Here is a 14,969-nt window from a genome sequence, read left to right as displayed (position 1 = left end):
TGAGGGCTTTCTGGGGGAGGGCAGAAGAGGGAGAAGATCCTCTCTTATTTTGTGATGTGATTGTGGTAGCCTTGCTGGGCTGCCCTGTACGGCACGGCTGCATAGGGCTCTTACATGTGGTTAAACCTCTTATGGGAAATAATTGATTCCAAATGGAAAAGATTTCCCTTAGTTAATATAAAAGTTTTGTTGCCCTATTTGCTAGTGGAAGACATGGTAGCTCTGCTTTCTTGGTGCATCTTGCTGTTCTAAGCTTGATGTTATAGGCAAATGTAAGCAGGTTAGAAAAGCTGTTCTTCAGCTGGGAAGTTAAGGTAGGAAGCCCAGGTGTCAGCACTGCTGGAAAACGGGCTGGATCCAGACTTCTGTGTTCATTTTATTCTTCATTACCAAGCCAAACTTAAGGAGGAAGTAGAAGATGTCACTTACACAATTATTTCAGACCAGGCAGAGAGAGTACCTAATGAAAAAAAGGTATTTCTGAAAACTCTTACACTTTCTTCTTGCTGACCCAAGAACAACTTGCCAGGTTTCTTCCCCTCCCTATCATTTGTATGCTGCAGTACGGTTGGTGAGCTGAAATGAGTGAACAAACAGTATTGCATCAATGTACCAGTTCTGCAGACTTATGACTTCTCTGTTAGCTTATCTTTCACTCCACCCATTTCACATTTCTTCCGTCTGTCTTCTTTTCCTCTCCCTTCCCTGTCTCAGCAGCAGAGCTCTCCAGGATTGTGGTTCCGGCGGTGAGTATATGAGTGGACGTTCGGGCATTAAACGGAAAGGAGAGGGATTGTACCCAGGCAGTGAAAGCTCTAATTAAATTCTAATAACTTGCTAGTTTTTACTGGCACAAACACTTTTCTGTTCCATTGAAAAGCCACAAATGCAGCCGGAGCGCCTGCGAACCCTAATAGGGAAGTGTGGGCAGATACAAACTACTCCAGTTATGTGAAAATTTAAATTTAAGCAAAGTGCTATCTTTTTGAATGTAGCTCTTATCTCCCTCGTACGGAACAATGTCAGCCTGACCAGTTCTGTAAAAAGGCTTCGCTCTGTGTACGTTTCGCTTTGAGTTAAAGCTTGCCCGGTATAAGTAAATAATGAAAGTCTTGTGATGCGAGGCAGAACAATTCCTTCTCGGACAGCGTCGTGCCTGATATCCGAGTAGAGTTGGCAGATCATTACTCTAGTTTATTTGTGTTTATTATTCATATTCTCCACCAGCTTTGATGTAAAATCCTTTTGAACGCGTCTTGGCCTTTCTGCACGCTTAAATTCCATTGCTCAGCTCTCTCAGTAATACAGCGGTGATAGCTACGAGGTGGTCTTCTGCTGGGTAACGACAGCCTTACTCTTCTAAGGAGGATTCATCTGGAATACTGGCTAAAAGTTTGCAGCAGAGTACTTCTATAGCTGTGTGCAGTTGTAAAGAGTGAGGAATCATTTGTCTCTTGGTATTGGAATGCTTTCAGTCAGCAGATTTGGAGCTTCTAAATAAGTATCAAATCATAAAAATTAGTATTTTAAGAGCTTGTGTTAAGATGATCTGGTTAAAATGCCTCACTTTAGAGCATTAGAACTTTTTAACGTTTTATATGCCTATTTTTTCCGGGTGAAGTTGCTGAATTTCAGGATCAGTGCAGAATAAAGTTATTCCTTTCTTTGTACAATGGAACCAGATGTGCAACTGGAGTTTTTACAGGGAGCTTTCATTTTTCAGGAACAGTGATTGGGACTGCTTTATTCTCAGTATTGGCACTGTTAGAGCACATGATTCATTTTTGTCTCATGCTAGCTGTAGCAAGGAAACCACATGCGTATTGCAGCCTACCAAGGTTAGAGAAGTACGTTTCCAATTGCATGCAGACCAGCCATCGAGGATACTTACTTATTCCATGGAAGCTGCGTCCTGTGGTACAAAGTAGACTTGGGAAAAAATGAATCTCTTGCACAGATGTGTTTTGCCTTTGCTGTAGGCAGCAGTTCTGCACTGTATGAAGAATTGAGCTGACGATAATGCTCCATTCTTGAAATTTGGGTTAGTTTTTGTAGGTTGTTTATGCTGGCTGTTTCCCCACCCTCCCATCCTCCACCACAACCCCGTGCTGCATTTGTTGAATTTGTTTCAACAGCCCCTGGAAAGGGCTGAGTCGGGATTAGAGCCTAGGTTTTCTACCTGTGCAGTAATCCTTAGAGCTGAGGGGAAGGGCTTTTGTTGTGATAGCTGCTGGAGTCTGCTAAGAGCTTCTGGCATCATGTCGGAGTGCACTGTATTGATCCGGGCTTGCTGGGAGATGGCAAACGCAAACACAGGTTTGTCCAGATCACAGTCCACTGAGCTGGAACTCTAGGTGAACTCCAGATAACTGGGTAATGTTTGATAAAGTCGATGGGTTATCTGGAAGGAGACGTGGCCCTTTGTGAATCCGAAACCCGAACCTCTTCAGCTTTGGTTTTCATTTGATTGCCCGCATCCTCTCTGGTTTGTCTGGTTTCTTTGTTAGACACTCGTTTTTTCTCCCAGGAGCTGCTTTTTTTTTTTTTTCCTTTTTCAAGAACCAAGTCATGTTGGCAGGAGCTGTGGAAGCTAAATGTCGTTCTCCTTGAATGTTTGCATGCAGGTTTGTAAAATTCCTATTTTAAATCTGTTTCAGCTATTGCAGGCTTTTGTTAGGGCCCTTCTACCTGACGTATGGTGCCACGTGAACCAGAAGCACTGACAGAAGTGGAAGGGGCTGTTTGTTATAAACACCCATGTCTAGCTGGGAGTAATGTGTGAGGATGGCTCACAGCATCCTTACAGAGTGAGCTGACTGAGGGCACTTCCACGCACAGCTCAGCTCCGGGGGTCTGGCACAGCCTCTGTCAGGTTTGTGAACGTGCCTTTGTGCCTGCACACAAAGCAAACGCCTACATTTGGAGTGGAAATGCAAGGTATTACTGCTGTGGGACTGCAGCAGAGGGGAACCCCTGCAAGCTGTAAAATGTTGAGTGGATAGAGGGTGCCTTGGGGTTAATTTTTGAGGAGTTTTAGTAGTGCTGTCTATTCCCCAACCAGCCGGTGTGAGGTATTCTGCCACTGTCATGGGGTCACTATCTGCCGGCTGTTTGAGAAATCCCGTAGTCTTAAGTGATCTGCAGTGCCTTCAAACTGTTAGCTTTGGCTCTGTTTCCTGCTTTTAGAATAATTCAAATGACTCTTTCCTCCTTGAGGCGTCTGCTTTGTTTTTGAAGATGGGAAAGAAGACAAATGCCCTGCTGTCTGCCCTCCTTCTGTCTGGGTCAGGCTGCGTGGCTGAAGGGACGAGGTGGGCGGCTGGGGAGCTCGCGCTGCTTCCCTGCTGAGCCGATGGGAGGATGGGGACATGGCAGCAAGCTTCACTGCCAGCCTCTATAGCTCTTGCTGCCACTGCTTTGTTCTCCTCCTGGGTCTGGCTGGTGCAGAGAATTCACCTGAAGCCTGGAGAGTGAGCCGGCTGTGTGGGGAGCGTGCCTGATAGAGCCGTAGTCTCCAGCTGCAAAACTGAATCTGTCCTCCCCCTCTTCCTGCTGCTCTGCATTCAGCTTCTGAGTCGGGAATGCAGCCTCTGAGTTGGGTGAAGTCCCCGTTGTGCTCTGCAACTGCTTCCAAAGCATCTGTCGGCAAGGAAATCTGACGTCAGCAGTGCCAGGGCGAGGGCTGCCTTGCGCACGTTTGCTCCCCTCGTTCGTCGTGGGTGATGCCTTGTTGGGATCGAGGCAGAGTTAGCAGGGGAAGGAAACCATCGCGAATGCTGTCTGCAGCCTGATACTTGCTGTGTGTCTTCTGTGGGTAGAAAATGTACCTGACAAGCTACGTGTATGTATTACAGACAATTTCGGATTATTTTCTAAACATTCGTGCTTGACGCGCTTGGCTTGCAGGATATCGCTTTTAGCTCTGCAGCAGCAGGAGTTCTTTGCTGGTGTTCGGAGTGAAGATATCTTTCAGAAACAGGAATCACTCGAGTTTTTATTTTTTTCCCAGTGTTAATACAAGGTTAGTTTAAGCAAGAAAAATAGAAAATCATACTCTGCAGTTTGAAATTCACAATGATCACCTTGCAGTAGAAAGGAAGCAGAGGGTTAAAGGTGCTGTGTGAACTTAGGATCTGCCAGAGAAAGCGGTACTGTGTTTTTAAAGATGAGCAGAGGATTTACTTTTGCCTTTGCTGATTAAACAAGTCTATTTTACTTGGAAATAAATACGAAAGCCTGTGTGTTTGGCTGAATTTAAGATGCTTGTTTCATCTGAGATTTATTTGGATGCAAACGGTTCAGGAGAGCTCTATTTAAGGCGATCAGAGCAGAACCGTGGGTGTCACTGACAGAACTCAAAGTCAAGCTGGAGGATTGCAGCCGATTTAAAACAAACAAATAATAAGCTTTTGTAGCTTATACAAATTGTTTACTCTGCTTTTTAAAGAAAAATTCATCCTGACATTTGAGGACTTTATCTCAAGCTCAGGTTAACAACTAGTCTTGGCCTGAGGCAGCATCTTCTGTACTAATTCAGTTTACCAGATCTGATGTTTCTGTCATCTTAGGAAGCTTTTAAATTTGACTTTATTTTTTTTTCTTTGTTTTTAAGGTTTACTAAAAAGGATATAGTTGAAGGCATGTACCAGTGTTACTGCTTAAAAACCACAAAGTATGGTTTTACCTCAGAACCTGAAATAACCCCCCCTTGGTTGGAAGTTACAATTAGAAAGTGGTGAAGCTGTTTTCAGTGATGAAGAAAATAAGCACGGTAGCTTTTCTAGGAATTGTGTTATGCTCGCTTCATTTTTTTTCCCCTCTTGTAAGTGCTTGAAATGGATAATGTGTCAGTGTTGCACAAGGCACTCTAACTGATGGATGCTGCTGTAAATGTGTAGAAAAAGCTCTTTGAGATGAAGCTGAGTGAAGAAAAATGTAATGTCCAAGAAAGCATACTTAAAGAGCTGTTAGAAGGAATGTGTGGGCTTGCATGTGGATTTGAAGGTTAGTGTTGTGAGGGGGAAGAGTTAGGGAAAATGCTTTGTAAGCCCCCTTAAAGGCATGAAAGCAAGGGAGCTGCATTTCAAGAATATTCCGTGTGATTTGGCCTGACAATGGAGATGTAACTTGCTCATTCAAAAATCATGGAATAAACATAATAGTGTGCAAGCACACCTTGCCCCACAGTTGCTATTCTCCTTCCCAGCAGTTGCTCACTGAACATTGCTGCAGCATTCCTCAACTGTTGGAGGAAAATATTATCTGTCCCCTGTGCTTTCTCTGACTTCATATTCTAATATTTAATATATTAAGCACAGCAGTGAACCTCCAAGTATTTTTTTTAAGCTTAGGTTTAAATCAGGTGATAAGGCTTTCTGACAGTGTCACAGCATAAAGAAACTCCGCTCAGCCCCGAGTCCGTGTTACGGTTACGCTGCATTGCTGTCGGTGAAAAATGTTTGGAAAAACTTGCATCAACCAAGCTAAACCCTGCTGCATGCTGACACAGCTTATTTTTTGGCATTGGATTTGATGTTGTAGGTGGTAAAACAGCACTGGCAGAGCAACTTCCCCTGTTGGCATATACTCTATTTCCAGCATAGGTACAGCATCAGATGTACTTTTAATTGCATACATTCAGCATTTTCTTGTTTTGTGCTTTTTTAACTAGCATTTACACGATTTATACTGCTCATGGAATGTGTCTGTGAAGGCTGCTAGATCATTCCCCTTCTCTTGCCCTGTCTCTGCTGACTGAGCTCTATCTCTTTCAGCCCAGCCTTTTCTGATTTACTGAATTTCAATAGGACTGGAAGAACCCTTTCCACTTGCTCTTTTCCCCAAAGAAGCATCTGTAAGATCAAACTTTTCACCTCGTGTATTGGTAAGCAAAGATTTAGTGCTTTATGGCTAGCTGATTTGTCTTTGCTGCCATTTTCTGCTGTTCCCGTTTCTTTCTGCAGCAGGTTATGCTGTGAGATAAGTTCCGTGGTACTTCTGCCATTTCCTGACGCCAATGGTTTTTCTGGAGGCAGCGAGTGTTTCCTGTCTGGAAGCTAGAGGCAGTGTTCCTGGCAGGAGGGCTTATTTTTGTTTCCCTGGCTAGACCTTTCCCTGTCTTTTGTTTTTGTCTCTTTCTTTCAGTTGTTTGTTCTGTTTTGATCTTGGTCTGTCCTTAAAATTGCACCAGTTTAATGAGGAAATCATCAAATAAAAATTCATCCATGCAGGACTTTGTAGCTAAAGTTTGTATGTTGATGGAATCCATTCGTAGGCCAGGCGGCAGTGGGATTGGGCACGTTGTGGTAGGTTTTGCACTAATTTCACTTCAGGAGTGAACAGAAGTGGTAAGTGCTGCTGGTACCTGGATGCTCTATAACTGTTTCAGTCCTTATGGCATTAGCCATGACAGCGTTCAGGAATCCCTGCTGTGGGCTTGCTACTGCAAGCATGGGCTGCCTTGGGTTGTTCATTATTCTTCTGAAAGTCTTACACTGAGTTAGGTACATCAGAATGATTCGTTAATCTGTAAGGAGGCTTCTATCAAAGGAGACCTGTGCACAGAAGCTGTTCAGCTCCCAGGCCTGAGATGCACTTTCAGTTTACAGCATCTGTAGCGAAGTTGGTGTGGGTTGTCAAATGGTGGCTTCCAGAAACCGTGACCAAGCATCTATCCCGTGCCCTGCTAAGGCAACCTGACTCACTCTCCCTGAGAGAAGTCAGAACCTGCATCAATTTGCTCCCTTTTTGAGTTAGTGTGGAGTACTTTACAAATTTTATTTGAAGTATATATATCCATTTTAGTAAAATTGATAAAATAGCACCACGGAATTAGAAAGTAATACACGAATAGTTTCCAGCACACTTTGAGACATATTTCGGGAACAGTGTGCCTTTTTGTTCCCCACCCTGAAAATAGGGGTTAGTTATGCCAGAGGAAAAACTGGAAGAGAGCTGGAAGATGCTATCAGTCAGCTGGTCAGTAACATCTTGCCTCAGTGCAAGACAAACTCCTGGCTCTTAACAAATTTAAAACTTAATAAGAGCCAGGACCTGAGATCTGTTAGCTCCTATGTATTCTTCTTCCCCCAAACCGCTGCCTCTGCGGCATGGTGTGCTGCTATACAGGATCTCTGCGCCGTCTCTGGCACTCCTGCTGTTGGTTTTATATCCCACTGCTGTAATATTTGTCCCCTCTTACACTGTGGTACGTTTTATTTGGTTTGTTTTTATAGTAGGGCAAATTACGGAGCTTGTTTGAAAACAAAAGCTTCTCAGAACTCATTGTGTAGCCATTACTGTTTGATCAGACATGATTACAGGCCTGAAATTACATCTGCATATTCTGGAATTTTATGAAAGTCTTGGTTATTTTAATTTTGGAGCAGCTTTTCCTGAAGGAATGATCTGAATGTTCAGAAGTGTTGCAATGTTTTCCCCTTGCAGGATTGGTGACACTTGCAGGAAACAAAACCTTCTGGCCCTATTTCACCTGTGTATGTGTTTATTCTGGTTATTTTGCAATGTATAGTTCAGATTAAATTGCAGCTGAAGTAAATGCCAAGGCATCATCCAGTGGTAGATTTAAAGAGCAAAAATAAAAGCAGGGAATTTGACTGTGACTAAAGTAAATGCAGAGCTGAAAAACTCCTGCTTTGAGATTTTGCTTTAAGCAAAGAAAACAGGCTTTGGGATTAGTTTGATACTGCTGCAAGAAGAAAACATCACCATCACTTATGCAAGACAAAACTCTGGCAGTGTGAAGCTTTTAATGGTTAAAGGGAAAAATTTTTTGGGTTTTTTTTTTTTTTTTTTTTTTTTTTTTTTTCTTCCCAGGGTTTCCAAGACTGGTTTGTGTTGGCAGAATTTGGTGTACATTTGCTTGCACAGTACCTAGAATAAGCATTTTTTTCTTGTACAGTGAGAGTGCATGGTTAAACTAAGACTGCTCTGCTCAGTTAGATAAGGGAAAATTGATCCTGTTAGTCTTGTTTGCAACAGATGTAGGCTTGGAGATTTATGAATAGGAACAAGTCTGTCTCCACTGAGTTGTTAGTTTTGGTCAACCATTGCGCTCAATGTATCCAGATTTACTGCTGCTGGTTTGGAAAATTAATGTTTTTAGAATTTCAGGAATTGTTGCCCATTTGTCAGCAAAATGCGGGCATACAACGTGGGCCCTTACAAGAATATCAGTCAACCTCCATTTTACCGTGGCTGACCTCGCTTGTAATCTACATCTGTGCAGAAGAAAGCTTTTACTGGACATGTGAATTGTAGAGGAAAAGATGTTTCTCTCCTAAGCTGCTTTTGTTTGATGACAGAGTGTTCCTTTGGGATTTGAAAGGACTGCGTGTGTGTGTGTGTCCCCAAAAGAAAAAAAGACAAAAAAAAAACAAAAACACACAAAAAAACAACCAAGCTGAGCTGGGAGGTACATGAGAATAAGAGCATGCAAGAGCAAGGGGAACAGTTTTGCTGGAGCTGGCAGTCAGTCACTTAGAGACTTTCAGAATGAGTTGAGCAGCTTGCAGGACTTCCTTTCCTAATAGCAGCTGTCATGGACACATGATACAGGATGTATTGCGCATAAATTTCTAAGGAAGAAGCATAACTTTTTTATAAGCTGTTGAAGATTTTTCTAGCTGTCAGGATTGGTTAGTCATGCTAAATACCATTGTGAATTTTAAAGTAGAACATCGTATATCAGTTAACTTCTGGCATTTCTGCCTTGTTTACTCTGCAGGGTTCTGTATATTTTAAATACTGTCAATCTTTTGATTTTAATGGCCGGTCAGTCTGACTGTCTTAGGCTCTGAGCCCAAGCGGGTCCATAGTCTGTCTGCTTGCTTCATTGTCTTACAAACAATTATGGTTTTGTTCAGTAAGTGAAAATAACATTTCCAGATAATTGACAGAGAACTGCAAGGAAAAATGCATTTCAATAGAATAAACTGGGACATAACCTTGCAGCACTTAGACTTTTAAGGGATTAAAATATCTCTTCCTTGCAAATGTTTTTCTTCTTAAATCCGTGTATGTATTTGAAGCTGTGAAAACCAAATTTTTCTAATAACATGATCTGGAATATGGAATAATAATGTAGGCATAAAGTCTATTAGAGAAACCATAGTATTTCTCTTTAATGTTTGTTGATGGATGTGTTACAGATGAATTGCAGTTGTCTTCCTGCTTTAGTGGACGTCCCAGTTGAAGTGTAGATTAACAGCTGAAAACAGGCTGCACATGATCAGGGACTTTTGCTAACTTTTTTCTGTTTTTGGTATCTCAAATATTCTTTTGTTTAATTCTAACAAGGTATTACTTATTTCTAAACCAATCCTAATTATTAAAAGACTTTGAAAGTAAACTGACCCTTGTTACAGAAATTCCCATATGTTAAAACAAGTCCTTTTTCTCCTGGGAGATCCCTTGTTTTTCACTTGGCACTGATCTAATGGCCTACTCATGTCAAGCTGGCTCTTCCTAGATGCTATAACTCCCTTTCAGTGTTGGGATAAGGCCCCTACTCTTCTGCTTAACAGTTTTGTGCCGATACGGGCATGTTTGTGATCGTGTCAGCACCTCTGAGTCTGCTGTGAACTCCAATGTGAACTTAGTGAATGTTAGGTGCAGTACCCGCAGGCAGCTCAATTCCCAATCTTTTGAACACACAGAAGTTAAAAGTGAAAATTATTTCCCTAGAACTGTTCTGTTCAAATGGTCTGTGTGCTTAAAGTGAGGCATTCGTGTATGTGGCGGCTGTTAGAATGACCTAGGGCGCGAACGTAAAGGCATCTTGCACAAGTGTCTGAAAGATAAGAATTACTTTTTGCTTACATCAATTTTGGGAAATGTAAACTACCATACTGGTGCCCTCTTTTTTGAAAAGTAGAAAGCCATAGTGAAGTAAATTTGACCTTAGTATATACTTAAAGTAGTTTTTCACAGCTCAGTTTGAGGTGAATCAATTATTTAGGTCACTTTGACTTCACATTTTTGCATCCTGGCACATTGTAAGAAATCACTGTGAATGGTAAACATAAGTTTCTCAAGGTCTGGGTACTTTTTATAGCTTGAGAAAGCTTCTGATATTCAATAGAAGTCAATTTTATAATCTCTTTAGTTTAAAGAGTTTATATTATTTGGATTACGTTCACATTTTATTAGAAATTAAAATTAGAAGGCATGAAAAAAATGCACAAACTGCATTTCATAGAATCACAGAAAATCCTGAGTTGAAAGATCCATAAGGATCACTGTGTCCATCTCCTGGCTCCACACAGCACAACCCAAAAATCAGACCATGTGTTTGAGAGTGTTGTTCAAAAAGCCTTTGGACTCTGGCAGGCTTGCTGCCACGACCACTGCCCTGGGGAGCCTGTCCCAGTGCCTGACCACCCTCTGGGTGCAGAACCTTTCCCTAACCCCCAGCCTGACACTCCCCTGTCCCAGCTCCATGCCGTTCCCTCGGGTCCTGTCGCTGTCCCCAGAGAGCAGAGCTCAGCGCCTGCCCCTCCGCTCCCCTCGTGAGGGAGCTGCAGGCCCCATGAGGCCTCCCCTCAGCCTGCTCTGCTCTGGGCTGAGCAAACCAAGGGACCTCAGCCACTCTTCATGTGTCTTTGCCTCTAGACCCGTTACCACTTTTCCTTTCCTCCTTTGGACACTAACAGTTTTATGTCCTTATATTGTAGCACCCCACACTGCACACAGTGCCCAAGGTGAGGCCACACAGGGCAGAGAAGAGCAGGACAATCCTTTCCCTCACCCAGCCGGCGGTGCTGGGCCTGAGGCACCCCAGGGCAGGGTCAGCCCTTTGGGCTGCCAGGGCACGCTGCTGGCTCATGTGCAACTTGCTGTGACCAGAACCTCCGGATCCCTTTCTGTGGGACTGTTTTTCAGCCTCTCATCCCCTGGTCTGTACATAAAACCAGGGTTGCCCTGTCCCAGGTGTGTGCAGAATCTGGCACTTGCTCTTATTAAGTTTCATATTGCTGGTGATTGCCCAGCTCTCTGATTTGTTAAGATCTCTCTGCAAGGTCTCTCCGCCTTCAAGGGAGTCAGCAGCTCCTCCCAGTTTAGTGTTATCTGCAAACTTAGTGTACCTTCAAGTCCTGTATCCACGCCATTCACGAAAACATTAAAGAGGCTGGCTGTGAAAAGGAGCCCTGTAGAATAGTGACTGGCTGCCAGGACGATGTAACCGTTTACTTACCCTTTGAGCCCAACCCATCAGCCAATTGTTCACCCATCGTATTATGTATTTATGTAGCTGTGTGCTGGACGCTTTGTCCAGAAGGATACTGTGGGAAGCAGTATTGGAAGTTCTGCTGAAATCCGAAAAGACTGCATCAACTGGCTTCCCTCGGTCAACTAAGAGGGTGACCTGGTCATAAAAGGAAATTAAGTTTGTTAAACAGGACTTTACCCTTGTGAACCTGGGTTAGCTGTGACCAATGACTTCATTGTTTTCAGGTGTTTCTCATTAACTCCCAGAATAAACTTCTCCATAATTTCATCAGGCACTGAAGTGAGACTGACAGGCCTGTCATTACCAGGGTTGTCTTCCTTGAAAATTGGAACAGTGTTTGCCAGCTTCCAGTCAGATGGGACCTCTCCAGATTCCCAAGATCACTGAAAAATAATTGAGAGAGGTCTTGTGATGACATCAGCCTGCTCCTTCAGTACCCTGGGTTGAGTCCCATCAGGCCTATAAATTATCAGCCAGTTGGCACAGCAAATCCTGTACAAGCTTGAAGTTGGCTGGGAGTTTATCGTTACTGCAATCATAGTCTTCCAAATTGCCATAAAAATTTTCTCCCTGCAATGGCAAACAGCATCTGTGTAGTCCTCCAGTGTCACCCAACCTTGCTTCCAGTGGCCATATACTTTGTTTTTCTATCTAATATCTCAAATAAAATCCCTTCTCAGCCAAGTTGGCCTTCTCCCCTGCTTGCTTGAGTTTGACATTTTGGAATTGCCTTCTCCTGTGCTCTTAAGTGGTACTTCAAAAGTGACCATCGCTGATGGACGCTAGTGTCTTTAAAAGCAGCTTTTCAGAGGACCCGACTAACTATTTCCCCTAGCAGCCTGAAGTCTGCTCTCCTCATACCCAGGGTTGAAATTTTGGTGGCAGTTTTCTTCCTATCACCAAAGACTTTAACTATGGCCAAGATGGCCACCAATCACCACTTCCCCTATGGGATCCTCTCTGTTGAGAAGGAACAAAGGTACCAGGAGGGTCCCTTTCCTAGTTGGCTCCCTTAGTACCTGTACCAAGTAGTTATCATCAAGGTGTTTTAGGAATCTCCTGGCCCTGTTTTTATCAGCTGTGTGAAAGTCACCCATAAGGACAAGGGTGGCTGATCTCTTAAATATATCTTTAGTCTTGTAAACATTAAATGGCAAATACGGTGCTATTTTTAAATGCAGTTTTTGAGGGGAAACACATTGAACTGTTCTTTGAAGACTGTTCACTGTTTTAACTCTTCATGATACCAGAGTTCTGGGTGAAACAGTTTAATGGCAGTAGAGGTATATTCTTCAGAAATCCTCAGACAAAAGTGCTTTTTTTCCCCCCCAGTTTAAAGACTGTTACAGAGTGAAATGCCACTTAAAGAATGCCTGTTGGAGCCATAAACTTGATTGTTGTTTAAAAATCATGTTCATTGGCATTTAATTTAGTATCTTAAACTTTTGCATGTTTTATATCATCCCATTTTATTTTTTACAGTTTTTACATTATGAAGTAAACAAAACAACAGCATGTTTTTGTGATGCCTTCTATAGATGTTTATCTGTGCGTAAAGAACATCATTAATTAGAAATTCCAGGCTACCGTATGATCACAACAGGAAATCCTCATTGGAATAGGGAGGCAGAAATGAATTTCAGATCTGCAGATGCATTGTCAGTGGATGAATTTCAAGCTCTGGGCTTTTTTGCTACAGTTTTCTTCAAGGTGAAGTAGCACATCTCACAAAACAACTACAGAGCATAGGTGTTTGGAATTACAGATGTCAAAGGAAGCTGTTACTGATCAGTTTTAATCAAGAAATTGCTTTCAGTACATCAGTGCAGAGTTGACGCTTGACTAAATCGCCAGGAGGAACAAATGCGTGAGATGAAAGGGTGTTCATTTGCAACAGGAAAAGTCAAAATTTGCAATTTAAGCATCAATGACGTGAGGGACTATTAAGGGTTTTAGTGAGGATGTAGTTGCATCTACCTTTATGCTGTATTTCTCCTTTCATACATGAATACTTAAGCCTGCCCTCATTTTGCAAAAGTATGTGAAACTACTTGTACTAGTAGCTCAGAATCCCTTATTTGTTGCTTCTGTCAGTGCATGTGTGGTGCAAGAGCAGGCAATGTGTTAAGTTTGTGCCTCTGTGTTTGAAGGACAGTTGGCAACACGAGCAGTCTCCTGTAGAAAGTAGCTTATGGAACTAGTACCTTATTGTTCCTTTCTTGCAAAATCAGTAGGGTTGTACTTGGCTGTCCTAGAGCATTTCTTAAACTTTAGAAATTGGTGAGATCTTAATGTTACGTTATAAAAAGCCATACCAGAAGATATTTTCCTGTTATCGTGAAATTGAAAACTTCTCTCTTTCAAGATTTTCAAAGCCTTATTTACTTTCCTGCCACTGGGTTATGTGGTCAGCAATAGCATTTACTTAAGGCAGCATGATCAAAAAGTTACAAAAGGGAATGAACTGGCTGTAAGTTATGTTAGATTTCTCCATCAAATTGTTTAGGGGACATTACTGAAGGAACGGAGAGCAGTTATGTGCTGAGCTTTGTGAGTTACGTCTACAAATGTCACTTGTGCTTTTGGAAAAGTTCAAATTATAAGGTGTTTCGTGCTGTGGTAAGCTGTGCCTTGTGGTAGTCTGTGGCATGAGGAGAATGCGAAGAACTGCTGGAATCTTGATTTGTGGTAGGGTTTTAGGCATGGCAGGAAGCCAAAACCATGTTTTTTCTGTAGTCTGTAAGTGCTTTTGAGGAAATGTTGAGGACAGTGGTGAATTTATATTTTTAGGAATTATGCTGTGTGTGTGGCTTTTTTTTAATCCCTTCGCTGCTGCCTGTATTCATTGCTTCTGTATGTTGACAGAGCTTATACTGGGCTGTACGAGTGGTGCAGAGCTTGGGATAAATGCTGCTCAAACTCAGATTATTGATGTTCATAACCGTGTATCGCAGCTCCTTTCGAGTCCTTTGATTTCACAACTTCACTTTACACACAGTGTATCTCCTTTGTATGGGCTCATTGTTACTGGAATAATACAGGCATTGTGTTCTCCCGCTGTACAAAATGAAATATTTTTTCCTTCTCCTGTCAGCACAAGCATGCAGATGCTGCGTTGGGTTGGGCAACGGGAGGAGAATCGGCCAGGGCTCCACACGGCGCTCGGAAAGCTTTTGTGGTTCCGTACGGCTCTGCTCGTAATTAGCATTGTAAGGCTTGTCTTCATTTCTTTCTGTCATAAATCATCTGCCAAGTCTTCTCAGCAAAGTCATCTTTGAACGTCACTAAAACAGCAATCCAGAATTACTATATAAGGAAGAGAATGGCTTTTAGAACCAGCTTCGTGCACTTAAATCTGGAGAGAGTAATTGATAACTGCTCTTCTAAAGAAAACGGCGGAAATTCAGTCAGGACTTCGAGAAGTTGCCAGTTATTTCAAGACAACCTGCTGTTTCTGAGAGGTTGCTTATTAGATTGCATTATGCGAAGAGGGCTATAGGATCTAGCCGTCTGCTTCTGGAGAGCATGGGAGAATCTTTGTTTATTGAGGGAAAAAAAAAAAAAAAAGACCGGTTCATCATCACCAGAGCGTCCATTACTTGATTTCATACATCTGTTGGAGCTGGCAGAAATGTTGTAATACACATTCTTTCCTCTCCAGAGAGAGGGAGGAGGAGGCTTATAGTCACAGATTTGGCTGTGTTACTGTGTTTACTTC

At 42.5% G+C, this 14,969-nt stretch overlaps 1 protein-coding gene across 4 annotated transcripts in view; it reads left to right on the top strand.

Moving 5' to 3' along the window:
- RNF19A (ring finger protein 19A, RBR E3 ubiquitin protein ligase) overlaps positions 1 to 14,969 on the top strand; it is a 59,985-nt gene that overhangs the window by 20,824 nt on the left and 24,192 nt on the right. Inside the window, exon 1 of one of the 4 annotated variants that reach the window (XM_035317616.1) lies at positions 2,601 to 2,624. The exons of the other annotated variants lie outside the window; for them this stretch is intronic. The gene's annotated coding sequence lies outside the window, so the exon portion shown is untranslated. Of the gene's footprint in view, positions 1 to 2,600; positions 2,625 to 14,969 lie in introns of those variants that run through there. 4 annotated transcript variants of the gene reach the window in all.

Source organism: Oxyura jamaicensis, chromosome 2 (genome assembly GCF_011077185.1).
Source record: "Oxyura jamaicensis isolate SHBP4307 breed ruddy duck chromosome 2, BPBGC_Ojam_1.0, whole genome shotgun sequence".
NCBI lineage: Eukaryota > Metazoa > Chordata > Aves > Anseriformes > Anatidae > Oxyura > Oxyura jamaicensis.
The sequence above is the reverse complement of the archived record's forward strand: the minus strand, read 5'-3'. Positions and strand labels throughout refer to the sequence as shown.